At 31.2% G+C, this 6,551-nt stretch overlaps 1 long non-coding RNA gene across 1 annotated transcript; it reads left to right on the forward strand.

The window, feature by feature from the left end:
• The first annotated feature begins 1,151 nt into the window (after positions 1-1,151).
• Positions 1,152-4,523, forward strand: LOC134719482 (uncharacterized). Its single transcript, XR_010107601.1, has 3 exons — positions 1,152-1,283; positions 3,504-3,659; positions 4,444-4,523. It is a non-coding gene; the product is annotated as an uncharacterized LOC134719482 (long non-coding RNA).
• The last annotated feature ends 2,028 nt before the right edge of the window (positions 4,524-6,551 follow it).

Here is a 6,551-nt window from a genome sequence, read left to right on the forward strand (position 1 = left end):
ATGTTGTGTTTTGCCTTATGTAACAATGTTCTTTTCTGTGATTTGTACAAACAGTTCATATTACATAATACAATTATACTATGTCTAGCCATATTAGAAGATAAATGATTTAAAGAAACATCGCAAAGCGTTTTTCAATTCTAATTAAATCACCGTAGAGACGTATGAACAATCTAAAATAATTATAAGATTAGAGTATATAATGTATACATTATTGTTGTCTCATTAAAAAGCTATATTTAATACATGTAGCAATACAATATTTTTATAAATGAAATTACACATCAATTCACCGATTTCAACATATGGTTCAAGATAATCAAATATCTCTAAAAAAAATACCATGAGGTTACATTTTTCATCGTTTAAATAGTAGTAAAGAGGTAGCGTTTAAAATTGTGTTCGATTATGTGTAAAAAAAACAAGACAATTTATTAACACCATATCTTCTAGTTTTCTCTTTATATTTAAGAGCTGATAATTAATGTTTTCTTCATAACCTTTTACTATCTGAATACAATCCTTAAACACTGTATTGGTTTTACCACTTTATAACATCATGTTTATGTGGTATGCTAGAGAATGATTTCCTTACACATTTCCACATGACTCAATGAGATACCATGATGAAAATGTGTCTAAACGGTAAGGTTCATACTTCGTTTTTCCTTTTCAACTATATCATTTAAAGAAATTAAGAATGAAAAGAGACGAAATATACCAAAAGGAAGAATCATTAAAGTTAGTCGAAGACAGAATAACCAAAAAAAGTTAGTTTTGGAAAAAGAAATGCAATTTGTGCTCATTATTCATACAAAAAAGTAAATTAACTACTGACAAAAAGAAACCTGGTTCAATCAAACCTCTCATAGGCAGCCGATATATGCACAATGAAAAGATTACTTTACCTTCCTATATTAAATTTGATTAAGAGTGCAAATTAAATGTCGTTTATAGTCTAGAAATAAGATAAAAGGCGTTCACAGAAACCGTTCAGGCGCAAAACGATTATGTAATATATCATTGTAGGTTATAAATCTCTACCGTTAACTTAATATGTATTCTTCATACATCAAATACTTAATAAAACGTGAGACATAAGTAATATGTTTAGTTAAATAATTGATGCCTAGTTAATGTGGTATATATTCCTATGCGACAGCGGAGACACAAGACGCTCATAAAATACCCATTTTGTGCATTTGTGTTTGCAAAAAAAAGGAAAATGAAATCAAGTCACATTATGTGTATTGCCTTTTTTCTTGCCGTGATGTACGGACCATGTAAGTCAAGTCTTTAACTACTTTTATGTGATATGGTTTTTATGTACAGAGTACATACATTATACGCACTGATAGTTATAGAATATTGTACTGTTCTACTCTTTTTTATCAAACGTAGGCGAAGTAAGGTTTTCACTGTCGAGACACTTTTTTGTCGTTATTCACTTAACTTTATTTATTGCAAATATCTTCAATCTATTGTCTATAGTTTAAATTTGGAAAAAATATTTAAACCCTTACATAGACCAGACAAGGGTCAGTTCTTTATGATTGAAATGACTTATTGTTTGACTCTATGGTGTATAAAGATCTTTGAATATTGTTTTATCGGTACCAATATTGACTTTGTCATCAATAAAAAAAAACATAAATATATATGTTATTGCAATACGACTATGCATATTAGCGGTACTACATTCTCTCGAAACATATTTCTTGGCATTGAAAAATTTCAAGTTTTCTCTGACTGCGTATGACGTCTTTATGCTGAATGGATTTGATGTGTACTGAATGGTACGATAATCTCACCCAAAGATTTAATGACCGTGAGGCCAGTATTTTTCTTTAATTCATTCGTAAGTTTTGGGTGTGTTTTGTTTTGATATCAAGAGTTAATCCTCTTTCAAATGATTTTTTATTAAATTTCTATGTTGTGCAGTGACTTTACATGTTCAAGGAATGACAGGGTGTTTTGCACCGGCAAATAGGTTTGAAAGCAAACATCCATGATCAGAATCTTGTAATGCAGTGGTTGACTGTTACTGCTGTATATCAAATTTGTGATTCCTTTATTGTTTGGAAATAAATCAGGTCGTTAGTCCTGTCCGGGTTTTTATAGATTGTTATTTGATTCAAGCCTTGCGCATTATTAAAGTCCATACGATGATAAATCGGTGCTAATATCTCCGTCAATTGGTATCTGGTGGTTAGTTTGTAATGGCAATCATATCACATCAAACAATTTCTATAGTCAATATTACGTTTCGAGCTCATAAAGGTTCTCAGTTGGATATATATATATATATATATATATGGTAATAGATCAACAACCTTTATTTTTTTTATAATTAGTATAGGGTTGAATATATTTGGCAGCCTGGCTTGATTAGTTAATTATAGTTTGTTCATGTATCAGAGTGTCAATGACATCTGACGATAACATGTACTCTCTTATAGTGGATCAAACATGATAACATTCTGTCAGATCGTATTATTAGTGAATATGAGTAATAAGACATAAAATTGAGAGTGTAGCAGGTAATTTGACATAATACAGCTATCATTTCGCGTTTACATTCTCAATTTGATTTGCCATTTTGAATCTTTTGGTTGAAATTCTATTGTTTCTATTGTTTCTTAAATTCATCAACAAAAAACATATTACTACCGATAAAAAACATCATTCAATAATCTGCTTATTAATTAACATTGGAATTACCTCGATTATACCTAGAAAAGTATAGGAGGTAAGATAAATACATTTCTGTGTCAAATCTAGAAAAAGGAAACTTCTTGCCGTTACATATGTATCATTAAAGTAATCGTCATTTTAACTGTTTCAATAAACGGAAGTTTGAAGGATCTTAACTGAATTAGGCCACATGTTAGCTGTGGTTCACAACAGTAAGGTGCTCATATGATTATCTTCAACAGCTCGAATCATATCAATACAGTTTTCGGAAGTATTTGTAGCTTATTTACTATTTTCATTCCGGAAAGCCTTTATATAAGTCACTTAAAAATCAAGAAAAAATAGATTTTTCAAATCCGTTTAATCAAATAGTTAAACAACTCTTTGTCAATGACACTAGTGTAGAGACGTGTAATATAGAGTCATGACTATCAACTGAATTGAAAAGACTATTAATAACTGAGGAATGTACACTATGAAAATAATTTCCATTTCTTTCATACGACATATTACATAAGTTATCATGAAGCTTTATTGACAACAAAGAGAACTAGTTACAAAGACAAACAGATATCTAGAGAAACATCTAATGAACTTTTACAAAACGATATTCATTTGACTCCGTTACATACATTGCTTGTTATTTTGCATCCTTTCTATTAATTTAAAAGAAAAATTAGTCATTTCTTGTAGTATAAATTCTGATATAAAATGTGCTTTATATACCTTGTTTTCCCGTTAAATATACATTCGAAACTGAATTAATTGTTAAAGCCTTTAACTAAATTTGAAATCCATAAATATTACAGGTTATTCAGGATTTGATTGCATGAATAGTGGTGGAGTTTGTACGAACAGCTTTTGTCCCAAGGGGTATTTCAAGGACCATTTACCACACGATGACTGTTGTTCTACTGAAATATGCTGTCTTCCCCTTATACGTCAAAAGCCGTCCAATTATCCAAGTACTTACTTTGATTTCAATGAATTGTGTTTTTTAGGATCTCATGTATATGTATTGCCCAATTATGTGTTGTTCATTTCTTTAAATACTATCATTTGAATTTTATATATATATATATATATATATATAAACATTGTGATGGTAAAGCTCTAAAATAATCAAATAAATGATTGATAAGTAATCACTATTATCAGACATGAAACCTGTACATAAAATTGAGAATGGAAACATGTATTGTTCGGTGTGAGCCAAGGCTCCGTGTTGAAGGCCGTACTTTAACCTATAATGGTTTAATTTTTAAATTGTTATTTGGATGGAGAGTTGTCTCATTGGCACTCACACCACATCTTCCTATATCTATATCAATTATAGTACGCAAAACTGGGTTTCCTAAATAATTACCCTTTAAATCCGATTGCAAGTAAAAGGTTGAAAAGTGGGGGATATTTATCATTCAAAGCATTATCAAAACCTAACAGCAGAGCGTACATGTACACATTCTACCTGTAGCATACATATGAGATACTTGATAATCAAACATCAATACAACAGCACATTAATGATGAGAACGATAACATGCAATCATAAAATGAAAAAGTATTATTTGAAATAAGAATATCAGAAATAAAAATAACAATTACTTGAACATGTATTCAATTCTTTGATTTAAACCACTATCAATTGCTTCATATCATGATTGTGAATATTTTATGCAATTATGATATGTTTTTTTAGTAAACAATATCTGTATGTGTATATGTAACGTGGATAACTTTTTCTTTCAGATTACTAAGACTTTCTTGACGTGAAATTACTATGTAAGAAATGAGGGTTTAATGATTGAATAAAAATATAAATAGTATAATACACTTTGCTTTATCTGATATTCAATACATTGAAAGATCATTGGATAAAAAGATCAAAACAAACATTTGCCTGCATAATTATATTTATTGCGCAACACCCTTTTAATAATTACTTTTGCTATCGACGTCTTTTAATTTCTGAAGCAAAGTTGTCTCATTGGCAATTATATCTGTTTTGTTTAAGGGTAATTGTCTTCTTAAAAGAAGGACAGAAGGTACCAGAGGGACATTCAAACTCATAGATAAAATAAACTTACAACGTCATGGCTAAAAAAGAAAAAGACAAACAGACAAATTAAGGTACACAACATAGAAAACTGAAAACTTAGAAACACAAACCCAACCAAAACTTGGGGATGATCCCAGGTGCTCCGGAAGGGTCAGCATATCCTGCTCCAAATGTGACGTGTTGCTCAGATTATTGCAAACCCCGTATATAAAAAAAATAACATTACTTTTAGATATTTGGATGATATATTGGTACTCAATAATGACGACTTTAGTATGTATGCTAAAGAAATTTGTCCTGTTGAGCCGACTTTAAATAAAGCTAGTTCATATAGTGAATTCTTCCCTTTCCTCGATCTTGATATCTACATCATAAACAGGAAACTCAATTCCAAAATTTATGATAAAAGAGATGATTTTTTTCATTTCCTATCGTTAATTATCAATTTTTGGATGGTGACGTTCCCTTTTCATACTTGTGGTGTTTATATATCTCAACTTGTAAGATCCGCTCGTGTATGTAACAACGTTTTTGATTTTAGCGAGAAAAATTTGTGTAATACTGAAATATTATAACACCAGGGTCAAAACTTTTAATAATTTTTATCATCGGTACAAGAAGATCATTCGTAAATATAATTCAACATGCAGACATATTATACGTTCAAGTATTTTACATCCAATTTTGTATGGTAATATTCTTTACACTGCACATCGCAAAAGCTAACAAAACCTTCAAACAGACTTATTGAGAAGGGATATAGTTACGATACTGTTGTCTGGTCATTTAAGATTGCATATTTTGGCTTTAATATTGATTCACTTACAAGGGCTTTGCATCGGAAATAAACACATTTATTCTAAAACCAGATGTTGGCATGATGCGGGTTATGTTCTTCATTTACATTTCATGACGCTTTAATACTAAACCCCTAACGGGAGAAATTGTAAATAATATTCATATTATGAAGACATAATCTTTCAATCAGTTTAATTGAGGTCTGGAGCTGGCATGTCAGTAACTGCTAGTAGTCCTTTGTTAATTAATGTATCATTGTCATTTTGTTTAGTTTCTTTTGTTACCTATTCTGACATCGGACTCGGACTTCTTTTGAACTGAGTTTTACTGTGCGTATTGTTGTCAGGAGCCTCTGGCCTTTGTTAGTCTTGTATGATTTTTAATTTTAGTTTCTTGTGTATATTTCGGAGTTTAGTATGACGTCCATTATCACTGAACTAGTATACATTTTTGTTTAGGGGCCAGCTGAAGAACATCTCCAAGTGCGGGAGTTTCTCACTGCATTAAAGACCCATTGGTGGCATTCGGCTGTTGTCTGTTCTTTGGTCGAGTTGGTGTCTCTTTGACACAATCCCCATTTCCATTCTCAATTTTATCATTCGGTAGGTCACATTGGTGAAAAGGGAACAGGATTGTAGTTACGACATACGTTCCATATAGGTTCATCTGTGAAATGGATATGCCATAACGGTCAACCAACTCGTGATGGCGTCCGTAAAATTTACGAGGGGATGATTTCAACTTCACCTTTTGGAACTCTTGGTTTAATAATTCCTTTAAAGCAGCAACCATATATCAAGGAAGTCATGATAGGAAATACAAACCCGGGAATTTAGTATCAACTAGGAGATGTATACTCCGTATGCAGGCGCTGCTGGAATGTTGCTATATAGTAATGGCAAGTTCATAATTGGGAAGCTGAACTTGTCGTAAAGTTTTCTTTTCAACCGACCCTCATTGTCAATTTCTAGATGTAAGTCATGATTTTAGGCAGACTAAA

The sequence above is a fragment of the Mytilus trossulus genome, chromosome 5, assembly GCF_036588685.1.
Source record: "Mytilus trossulus isolate FHL-02 chromosome 5, PNRI_Mtr1.1.1.hap1, whole genome shotgun sequence".
Taxonomy (NCBI): domain Eukaryota; kingdom Metazoa; phylum Mollusca; class Bivalvia; order Mytilida; family Mytilidae; genus Mytilus; species Mytilus trossulus.